The sequence below is a fragment of the Marmota marmota genome, unplaced genomic scaffold (assembly GCF_001458135.2).
Source record: "Marmota marmota marmota unplaced genomic scaffold, marMar, whole genome shotgun sequence".
Classification (NCBI taxonomy): domain Eukaryota; kingdom Metazoa; phylum Chordata; class Mammalia; order Rodentia; family Sciuridae; genus Marmota; species Marmota marmota.
The window spans coordinates 9,098,908-9,111,221 of record NW_026000026.1 but is presented as its reverse complement, the minus strand read 5'-3'; positions in this window follow the sequence as shown (position 1 = coordinate 9,111,221).

The window sequence follows — 12,314 nt, the reverse complement described above, 5'->3', positions numbered from 1 at the left end:
GATAGCTTTTTTTTTTTAACCCAACTGTGTGCTCCTAAGTTTCATCCACACAGTTGCACATAGTAGTGGCTCCTTCATTTTTCAGTGCTATCTAATACTCCAGCCCCCCTGAGATCCATCCCTGTCAGGATGGATCTCCTCCCTCTCAGGACTCAACTTATAAGGACACTGTCTCCAGGAGCCTTGACAGGCATCTTTCCAAAGAAGGTGCTTTCTGTTTTTTTGTCTTTAGAAGCCTTTATATTTTTTTCTTCAAAATCTCCCCACAATCTGCCATGGTGTTCTAAGTTCACTCACTTGCCAATTTCTAGATGGAAAGTTCCCTGAGGATAAGAACTGCCTGCTTCTCTGTTGGTCTACCTCAGCATTCAGCAGGGTGCTTTGCACATAACAATAACTTCGTGAAACAATGAATGTGTTTTTCTCAAAGGCTGATAAACATTCATAGGCAAGGAAATGAGAAAAGGACGCCTGAACTCTGTAAGCGGGCTGCTTGGGGATGAGGTGCTCGGTAAATGCAGTCAGGACTGGGGGTTGACGCTGAGTGCAAACTCTGAGTCGTGAAGGGTCAAAGCCATTGACTTCCTCCCCTGCTGAAATAGGAGCTGGGGGTGAACCTTTCTGGGAAGGATGTCACCCAACAATGGAGGAGCAGCTAGAAAGACACAGGCTGCCTGAGGCCCTGCACTGCCGACCCAGCCCAGGCTTAGGGAGGCAGAAGCCTCTGTTGTTTAAGCCAAGGTCACATTAGGTCCTTACAAGAGCAGTCAGACTTGGATGCTCGTGGACATTTGTGGACTCCATTTGGAGGGGAGGGAATTCTTTTTCCCTGGGGCGATGTACATGGCCACCTAGCAATCCTCGGACTCTGCCCATCTGTCTGTGGTCTGACTAGGTCCCCCAGAGTTTCCTAGGTTGGAAATGTAATTCCAAATTCCTTACGCTAATGCTGTCTGGCGGAGGGGCCTGTGCTAGCTAGCGAGCTTGCTCTCTGTGCCACGTGATGCGACCACCACGTGGTGATGCACCAGGGAGGCCCTCATCAGAGGCCAAGCAGAAGCTGGTTCTCTGCCCCTGGACTTTCCAGCCTCCAGAACCAGGAGTTAAGTCAACGTCTATTTTTTTTAAAACTGTTTGGCCTCAGGGATTTTGTTACAGCAACAAAAATACAAGAAACCCCAAAGGGAAGATGAGTCGCCCCCGGAGGCCCTTCCTCCCCTTTCTCCAGGTGTCTTCCCGTACTGATAGGGCTCCTCGGTGACAGAGAGCACTTTGAAATTCCACCATCACTGGTGGTTGAACTTTATTCTTAGAAAATTAGAGAAGCAGAGAGGAAATCAGCAAGCAGAAGAGGCTGGGATGGAACTTAGAGGCCAACTCAGTTCGGAAGACAAAAATCCCCAGATTTTACCCCACTTTGGGTTATGAATCCTCTCCAAGACCCAGGACAGAGCTGAGGCTCCGAGGACCTTGCGTTTCCCTGAGAGTCTTTACTGCAGGAGCGGCCAGGTGCCCCCCTTGACCAAAAGGAAATCTGAGTACTATGGCGATGCCGCTTCCCAGAGGACCTGCCAAAACAAACCGCATGTGAAATGTGTACCAGGGACGCTACAGGAAGTGACATCTCATATGGGGTCATTATTTACATACCAGGAGGACATCTGCCCCAAACAAGAGCTTTAGAAGGTTGGTCGGCCTCGATCCACCTGACAATCAACCTGCAGGAGCCGTGTCGCCCCAGGCCACTGCAGGGGGCTGTCAGGAGGCCAGACCATGTGAGGATAAGAGAAGGCTCACTTTTCAGTGTGCGGGTGTCACCACCAGGTTTCCTACAGCTCTTCTGGTAATGGCACCAGCTCACTGGGCAACTGGATGTGTGAGTAACAGCAGTGGCAGCTGCTCTGAAGGCCACCTGCAGCCCAGGTAATGAGCAGCGTGCCACACGTGCCCCTTATGAAGACTCGGTGACAGAGCTGGCTGTCTGCGTTACCTCCCCGCCCCCCAGGAGAGGGAAGAAGGCTCGGGAGCGCTGAGCAGGTGCTGAAAGCCACCTCCCTAGCAAGACCCTAGAGATCCAGAACCCAAAACGGGTTCCATCTCCGCTCTTAGCAATTACGACACTATTTCTCCAACTCTGTCCTTCGTGAAGCTCATCCACGGTTTTTGCCCTGTCTGTGGAACAACTGCCGACAAGATGTGAACTGCGACTCCCCCAATGAGGGTTCCCTTTTCTTGTTTATCTGACTTTATTTAAATATGTGGAAACTCTAAAGGCAGAACACCTAGTACCTTAAATGGCTGGTCACCTTGCCTACACCACAGTGTGAACGCTGCATGCTATTTTATTCCACCCAGCCTTGTCTGGTGAAGCCTCTAAGTCTGAAGTCTGCTCAGGGTTTGTAAAAATGGAGATTAACCATGATAAAGTGACATTGATGTCTGCACAGGGACTTTCCCCCAACCCAAACAGAGGAACCTAAACAGAATTCAAGAGAAAATCTTCCCAACGTGAGAGCCCCAAACCCTCCCGAGTCTCAACTGCTTTACGCTCTGGGAACACTCATGTACCCTCATGGGCATTTTTGAGATTCTACAGAAATAATCTAGACCCTATGTTAAGCTGGCTCATCTTGAAGCCCATCACTAATCCTACTTGTGGATTAAAGACTGAGAAAAGCCTTGAAAGTCAAAGTTTGATCTACTCTTTTTCAGGATGGATTTATCCATTAAATTAATTGGTTCCTTCTTGCAATGAACAGTCCCTGAGAGTCCTAATGCTGAGAATAAGAGGCAGCAGTCCCCAGAGCCCTGTCCTCACTTGCTCATGAAACGAGACAATGGGCAGATCGTAGCTCAGCTGGGCAGCATCCCCCAGGACAATCTACCTAAAGCCTCCCTGCCCTTGAGGAGAACAGGGGCTGAGAAACTAGACGGGCAGACGGACATGCAGAAGGAGGGATCAGTTTTCTGGGCGTGACAGCCATCAGGGTACCTGTCCTTGGTTTATTGGTGGACTGGATATTGTCTGGCTTTATTGTCTGGCTTCTGAGTTTCCACCATTTATTTCATGTTCAGAGTCACCGAACCCTGTCTCATGGCCAGAGAAGCTGTGATGATCAACCAGTCACTGTCTGTCATCAAAAAGACCTGCTTCAGGTCTCAGCCTCTCCCTCCTGTGGACAAGACCTGAGCTCTCCCAGCCAGAAAATGGGAAAGGCCTTCAGGAAAAGGAAAACCAGAACACAACAAAACAAAAACGCACTGGGATCTTGTCCTCGGGGACTCTGAACTGAAGTGAACCATAGTCGCCCTGATGGTTGTCCCGGAGTCTTGGAGGGTAGCCATGGGCAGATGTGACCGTGCTACTGCCAAGACTAGTCTGCTATCCGCTCCACCAGGGGTTCTCAACTAGGGCTCTTTTGTCCCCGTAGGGCATTTGACACTGTCTAGAGAGAGTTCCAGTTGCTGTGACTGAGTGAGGATTGCTACCAGTCTAGCCTTCCAGGACAGCCTCCACCGTGGAGAGCTAACAGGTCCAATGTGCTCACAGCAGAACACGGAGTCAACAAGGAGAACGGCACCACCCCACTGTGTCTAGGGCGGGATACCTGTGCCCAGTGGAACCAGCCAATGGAAAGGAGGATGACAAGGACATTTCAAAGGGAAATGTAAGAGTCAGACTTGGGAAAGTTTGGTGAGAGGGAAGTGGGACTGGGAGAAAGATCTCTGCCAAATTGAACATCTATTCAGTGAATCTGCAGAGAGCAGCAGAAAGGTGTGACTTTGAGGACTGGTTTGTTCCTTTTCAGGGGAGTCCTACACAAGGACCTTGTTATGGTTTGGATGTGAGGTGTCCCCCAGAAGCTCACATGGGAGACATGCAAGAAGGTTCAGAGGAGAAATGATTGGATTGTGAGGGTCTCAACCCAGCCAGTGGATTAATCCCCCAATGGGCATTAACTGAGTGGTAACTGAAGGTGGGTGGGGTGTGGCTGGAGGAGGTGGGCAACGGAGGTATGGCTTTGGGGTATATATTTGTATCTGGTCAATGGAGACACTCTCTTTGCTTCTGATCATCACATGAGCCACTTCCCTCCCCCACACTCTTTTGCCATGATGTTCTGCCTCACCTTGAGCCCTGAGGACTAGAGCCAGCCTTCTGTGAATAAAGATCTCTAAAACTGTGATCCTTCAAACAAACTTTTCCTCCTCTACAGTTATTCTGGTGGGTCTTTTAGTCAACAGCAGCAACAAAGCTGACTGAAACAGAAATTGGTACCAGAAGTGGGGCTCGAGCCCACGCAGACATCAGTCTATTGGATACATAGAGGGGATTAAAAGAAATCAGAGACATTATGAGTAACCCTAACTGTGTGTGTTAGCTTCTGTCACTGTGACAAGATGCCTGAAATAACTAATTTATAAAGAGGAAAATTTTATTTTGATTCATGGTTTTAAAACCTCAGTCCTTGATGACTTTGCCCTTTGCCTTTGGGCCTGTGGTGAGTCAGCATCATGTGCCAGAGTGCACACAGTGGACAGAGATACTCAGCTCATGGCAGCCAGAGAGCAAAGAGGGAGAAAGAGGGCCTGAGGCCCCAGTCTAGCCTTCCAGGAAACACCCCTAGCGATCTAGTTTCCTTCCACTAGGCCCCACCTCCTGTAGATTCCAGCACCTCCAAATAGTGCCACAGACTGGTGACCAAGCCCTTAACACATGGCCTTGGGGGATGCTTATCCAAACCACAGCAGTGTGATTCAGTGAATTCTCACACTCTTTTAAGGACCTTGAAGGGGAAGTAGTTTTGGGTCCAAAAAGTGGCTCATACCCAATTTCTTGATGTTTGAGTATGAGCCAGAACACAGCGAGGTAGGTAGAAATGCATGCTGAGACACAGACAGCCCAGAGTGCCTTCACCAGATGCTTGGAAAGGGCTTGGGAAGCAGCAAAGAACTTGGGCTGTGGGGGAAATACTGTCCCCACCACTCGGCTGGAGAAGTCCCCCCATCTTGCTAAGCCTCAGTTCCTCAAGTGTAAGAAGGAGCTGGAAGAAGCATCCCTTGGGGTGCTGATAGGAGGACTGGGTAGGACATACATGGTCCGTGGTAAGGACCCCGTGAATTGTAGCTAGGACGATGGCTCCAGGCTGCAATGTCCCAGTTCATTCTCCAAATAGGCACCACGCCCAGCAATGGAACCACAGTAAAACAGAGGTGGTCAGCTGACAGCTGGCCCACTCCTGGTCCATCTGAGAGGTGGGCTTCTGATGGGCTCACACTCCACATTCAAGCGCTTGCACTGGGAGAATGAGGCCCAATTCAGGATAAATCACACATATGCGAAATTTCTATTTTCTGTACAATTTAGGAGCCAGAATTTCCGGTGAAACTTTGGAGCTCTCTTGTCTTTCTTTAGGACAGAAATATTCTTGAAGCAGATGAAACTGTAGACAGCTCTCGTTGCCTTCTGGGTAATCATGTCTTTAAAGTAAACTCCTGAGGCTTATTATGAAACAAATTGCATTTTACCCGTGTCCTTGGAGAGAAGTTGGAGATGGATGGGTGTTGGAGTGAAAGCTTCCAGAAGCTGATCTCATTTCAAAGGAAAAGAATGTGCTTTCAATTTTTGATGGTGTTCAGTGGATTATTTTTATACCCATTCCTGAGTCTTTCATTGGAACACATAATGGCTATCTGCTGCCACAACAGCCAGGGAATTTTCCACTCTACTCACCGTGATCCTGTCTCATCCTGACAATGTGCAGAGGAAATGAGTGTTTGTCTGGAATTAGCAACCTTTGACCATTTTCTCCTAAGGGCTCAATATTCATTCCATAATACCATTTAGCCAATGTCTGCTGGGGCCCCTTCTATGTGCTTCATGCGCTGTGTGCGAATCCAGTGGTTTGGAAGATGCAGTTGTCACTGGGAGACCTCTGGGGAAGGGGCAGGGACTAAGACGGAAGTCCTGGTCAGAATCAGTCAGGACCTCAGCAGGAGGGAGGTGCAGCGAGGTCTGAAGGCACCTCTCACACAGCCCGCGCCTGTTTCTAAGGAAAGGAGGGCACCGAGCTGTACACCTGGAACAGTAACCGTGGAAACCACTAATGACCCCCGTGCCGGAAACAAGAAGGACAAGTGTCACCAGAACTCAGACAGGTGACCGCAGGAAAAGCCGCACCCTAGAGCACCTGTGTTGCTGCTATACACACGCTAGTCCATGGCTTGTGGCAGGGAGGGAGATGGGGCAATGAAAATCCCAAACTCATTCTCCACCACCTGCACCTTCTTAGGTGTTCCTGTGCCCAAGCCCCACAAGAAGCTGGGCGCCAAAGTGCCCCTGGATGCAGACCCCCGGCAGCCTGGCACTGACAGGAAAGGTCTGACTCAGGCTCCATGAGGTTGCACCCTTTATCCATAAGGTCTGGGTTTTGTGCAAGGAGAATGCTTTAAAATGAAGGAGGGGAAGGAAAAAGAGCTGGGGAGGGGATCTGGTAAACAGGTGATCCAACACAGGGAAATGCGTCCTGCAGCAAGCTCCGGTTGCCATGGGAACACCAAAGCCCTGTCCCTCCCTCAGCCTAGGAAAGTCAGGTAAGGCCACCGAGGAGAGGAGGGAAACCTGAAAAGCTGGGGGAATCAGCCAGGTGAGAGGGTGGTTGTGGCATTTACCAGGACCTCACAGGCAACCAGGGCCAGGCTTGTTCTCAGAGGTCAGAGGTAGGTTGGGGTAAAGCAAATGAGACGGGTGAGAACAACAGGAAGGAGACCAAAAAGAACCTATATGTGACAACAAAGAGCTCAGATTTCATCCCCTTGAAAATGAGGAGTCACAGCAGAGAGTGACAAGAATAAATTGGTACTTTCATGTTTTCCTCCAACTTCACTCCCAGGAAGTACATTTGATGCTGTCACCCTTCAGCAAACACATACCTGTTTGTCCCTGTACCTGACAACAAGAAAGTATGCGGGGGGTGGGGGGGAGTTGGTTTGTCTTTTTAATCCGTGGCAAAGATCCAAGTGGCCCCAAAGAAAGGCACTGGGTGGTTCCTTTTGGTTAGGCAAAAGTTTCCAGTAGAAAGGAAGTCACTGCTCAAACCCTCTGTGCTCACCCCTGAGCACCTGAATAGAGATACCAATATTTGGAAGGCAATCTGACACCCTGGTGACATTTAAGAAATAGAAGTCTTAAGCCTCAGCATCAGGAGCTGAGCCCAGATTAATGACCAGATTACAGGCTCAAGGAGTTAGGAACAGGTCAGCCTTGCAAAGAATTCTAAGAAATCACCGAACCACTGCAAATCAGGCCACTGTAAGAAAGCGACCCTCCCCTCTTCCCGGTGGCCTTTGATTCATCTGCTTCCTCCATTTCAGGTGTTCAGGAAGAACAAATACAGACTGTCTGCAGAGACACCACCTTTGGTGACAAACAAAAGACACAGCAAAGAGAAGCCTGTTGCTTCCTCTTGGGGTTCAGTTTGGTTTGTGAGCCACTGTTCAGGGAGGAGGGCTGATTTGCTTTCCTTTAGAAATGATTTGAGTTTATACAATAAATAAATCACACAGTACCCGTGACGTGTCTGATAGAATTCCCAGAACAAGATTTGTTTTTATCTTTAATTTGATAAAAATGTGTTCTGAAATGGAGAGTTGGGAAATAGAAACTGTCTTATCACACCCTGGCACCCATGACCACCAGGAGAACTTCCCAATTCCTAGAACACAAACATGACCGTGGCATTGGACGACGTCTTTCAGAAGGTAGCACAGTCTGTTCAGTCTGGACTCCTAAATTTTGCTATTGAGATATAAACATCAGCACTTACATGATGTCATTTCCCAAGAAGCAACAAATATTCTCAAATTGAGTCGCATTCCCTGGCCCTTGTTGGGAAAAATGCTAAATGCTTGCCAACACTCAGGTTTACACTTCTGCCAGGGGTTACTTTGGGGATCCATAGCTTTGGGGTCAAAATTCAAAACAGTTACCCCTTACAGGGGCAAACAACTCTTCCGTTTTGTTCTGGTGACTGACATCGGTCAGGACACTCCCTCCCCTTTCCTGACCTCAGGAGTGGACGCAGTCAGGGACAGTGATTCCTCCATATCCCTTGGCCACAGGCGGGTCCAGGGATGACTGTGGGTGTAAAGCCAAGGCCAGTCAAGAAACAAGCATAAGACTCTCAGGATGAGAGTCCAGACCTGTCCTGGCCTTCCCAGGGTTTGGTTAATTAGGAAAAGACTTTCCCTCTTTGTCCCGAGAGGACTTGATTTCTCTGTAACCTGCAGGAGTCCCCATGAGTCTGTCTTATAGACTCATATGTAAGCCTAGATCTATCTGCTCTTCCTGCTTTTGAGAAACTAAATTCTCGATGCCGTCTATCAAGTTCCTTTACCCCTAGAATGCCAACCAAATAGCACTGGTCCAGCACTGGACAGAGAAGAGCACCTAGACCCCCAGTCCCCTTCAGCTGTCACAACCACAACGTGCACAGGGAGGTGGACGTGCTCCTGGAGGTGAGGAAGGGGAGACAGTCAGAGCGCTATCACTTCTGGGGGCTGGAATTGAAGGTCTCTGGCTAAAGGGATGGTGACCAGAGCAGCAGGACCCATTTCCAGGGGGAAGTGCATGACATCGTGGGCTCCTGGCCCCTGCCTTTGTGCCCGAGAGACGTAACATGGGACAGATTGAGAAAGGTGGTGACATTTCCCATCTCTGTGTCGGGAGAACCCCAAGCCTGCTCCTCAGGCCCATGATGGAATGAGCCCCCCCCCCACGCAGCCCCAGAATCCTCAGCGTTCAGTGGTCACCATCCCGACATTTGAACAGTGTTTGAGGAAGAGGCCCTCCTTTGTCATTTTTTGCGAATTAGGGACAAGAACACGGAGGATGGCTGGCGATGGGATTGGGGGTGGCCCTGTAAGAGGTGGAGGTTTCTACATGGGAGACTTGCTTGGGTTGAGTGCAGGGAGTGGGCTGTGATTCCCACCATCCAATAGCGGGGAGGAGGGACTCAGAGCTTTCAAATGGAAGAATAATATAAACACAACTCGCACGAAAAGGGAAAGAAGTCACTGGGGAATCTCCAAAATCAGACTACCTGGGACCTCGTATCTGCTACATCATGGCTGGGTGACCTTGATGAACTCACCTAACCTCTCTTTACACCACCACTTCCCTTTTCTATAAGATAAAGCTAACAATTGAACCTATCACAATGTTAAAATTATATGACATAATACATGCAGAACCAATAGTGGTGTCTGGTATACAGTGAATTTTCAACAAAAGTTAACTACCTAGTTAACTTTTAGGAGCAAGTAGTTGTATATTTGTGAATAACTAGATAATGGAAGTGTTGAGAACTATATACTTTTCCTGCGTGCAAAGTAATGTTCTAAACATACAATCCTTAAATGTTTATCTTCCAGAATTCCTATACACCCTTAAAAACTAACTAAAACTCTTATGAAGGGTTTTTATTTATATTGCTTAGAGTGTTCAATATTTACTCATTAAAAATCAAAATTGGAAAAATTTTATAATAGGTATTTACAAGGTCATGTTTAAGTAATAATAAATATAATAATAATAAATTATTATTATTCATTTCAAGTTAACATAAATAATATATGCTTACATGAATATAACTATTGTTTCAAAAATAAATTTGTGAGAAATACATTTTTAATGCCTGGTTATAGTGAAAAGTTGTAGAAAACAATCACATTTTTGTATCTTGTATATTCAGTCGGCTATGATCTGCTGTTCTAGTTGAAGTAAGTTTAGAAGGAAAATCCAGTCTTGATCATATATGTAGTTGGAAAGAGAAGAGAATTTTAAGAAGCTTTTTGGGTAAGTATGGATATATCTCTTTGATATTACACCAGAACTTGACATGTAGTCGTTTTATAAAGATTGGTTACAATGTGGAATCTGAAATCAAATCAATGAAGTTTTTATATTCTGCTACATTGACATACATTTGGTCTATCATACTGACTTACCAAGTTTTGAAGCAGTGTTAATCAATTTTGCATTACTACAACAAAATACATGAGATGACCAACTTATAAAGAGAAAAGGTTTAAATAGCTCAGTTTGGAGTTAATCCCAGATCAGGCAGCCTGTTGGTTTGGCTTCTGAAGAAGGCATGGGTAACAACAGTGACAGTACACATTGGAGCAAGTGGTCACATCACAAGTCAGGAAGCAAAGAGAGAGAGTCAGAGAGAGAGGGACCACAATCTCCTTTAAGGCTCCTCCCCAATGACCTAAGGACAGCCTATTAAGCCCCACCTCTTTAAAGTCAACAGCACCTCCCGATACCATCACCCTAGGGACTAAGCCTTTGCATAAGGACTCCGGGAGACACATTTCCAAACCACCATAGAAGATACTCCAAATGTGGACATATTTCAGATGACCTCCATTCTTTGTGGAGATGTATTAAGTAGGAGGAATCTGACAAGCTTACAGTGGTGGATTCAAGTTTTCCAAAATTCTAACTTTTGCTTGAGAATAAAATTTTTTGTTATTGGCAATTATCACATTAGTTGTATTCCTTGCAGTGATTACTCATTTTTGGAACTCTTGGAGGTCCTCAAGCCACACCTTCTTTGAAGATTGCTGTTCCAAACTACCCTGCCCCCCAGTTAATCAGCACCATAACTACAGCAGGGGTGCTACTGTCATCCCCATTTTACAAATGAAAACAGGTAAAGAAGCTCACTGAGCTCCCAGCCACTTAGTGGAAGGGCCAGATTGGGCTGCAGTGAGGGCTCTTATTGGCTGTAACGAAATAAGGCGTGGCTTCTCGACATAGTTTACAGTCACCTACTTCTCAGCTTCTATGGGATGCTATGGGGATGAGAAAAATAAAATAAAATAAATACTTAAAGGGAGACAGAGTAAGCAATAAGAAGAAAGGTGAAAAGAGGAATTTATCTCTGATGGAAGATTACCGTTTATCCATGAGATTAAAATACTCCCCAGACGCAGCCAGAACTTGGCACACTTAAAACTGAATTGATGCAAAATACAATTTAGATTCTTTTAAAATCAGGTAATTTAATAATGATGAGCGTGAATTAAAAGACTTGAGTGATAAATTTGGGTCAGCACCGGAGTTCAAGGAGGAGGGAGCTCAGGACTGAGCCCGAGTCTCAACATACAGTACATTACTTTTTCTTTCAAGGCAATTTATCAGGACTTACCCAACCTATAAGAACAATCCCTTAAGACCTTCCAATTTCCTTTCTTTCTAATTCCATACTTAGCAGAGCAACCGTCTGATAATTAATTTGGCTTCTCAGGTAAGTCAATACCAGGAAAGAAACTGGCTGAATTATTGTGCCGGCTATATTGCCTGCTATAAATGAATAAATTGGTTTGTGGATTTATCAATCTACCTCCCAAGAGCTCAGTTGGCAAACACCATTTTTCCTGGGGGGGCAGCGTCATCTGACTTGTGGCCAGAGGAACAGGGCTCTCTTAAGACTTCCCTTTCACAATGTGTACATGTATTGAAACATCATATCCTACCCCATATATGTGTGTGACTTTTATGTCAGTCTTAAGAAAAAACTTGCTAACATGGCCACTCTTCTTATATGGAGTATGTTAAAATGTACACATTCTCCATCCACCATAGTTTCTCAAGACCCTGTGAATATAGCTGCTTGGGATTGGGCAAGACATGGTCTTGTTTCCACAACATAGTAAACAACTTTTATTTTGTTAAAAAACAGGTGGAAAGACTGTTTTTAAAGCTGTTTATTTTGCTCTGGGTCACTCATTTAATTGCTTTTAGTGAAAAGTTCCTGGTAATCATGTATAGCAGGGAAGTGGTAACTGGCCAGAATCCATCCTCCACTCCCAGGTTTGAGAGGGTACAAAGTCATCTACCTGGAGACTTTCCCCGTATTTCTAAACGTGGTCATGTGGATTATTCAGGTTCCCCAGAGAAGCAGGACCAACAGGAAATAGGGACAGACTGTTTTGGAGTGGGAGGTTGGTTCATGTGATTATGAAGGCTGGGAGGTCCCCCAGGCTGCCACCTGTTATCTGGAGGCCCGGGAGGGCCCAGGTTTAGCTCCAGCCTGAGCCTGTAGGTCTCTGAACCACAGAGGCCTGGTACAGGTCTTGGTCTAGGTCCACAGGCCTGAGAACCAGGAGCACAAACCCCAAGAGCAGTAGAAGACAGGTGTCCCAGCTCAAGAAGGTGCAGCGTGAATTCATCCTTTCTCCACCTTTTCGTGCCTTGTGGGCCCCTAGTGGGTTGGACGAGGCCCACCCACACTGGTAAGAGCAAC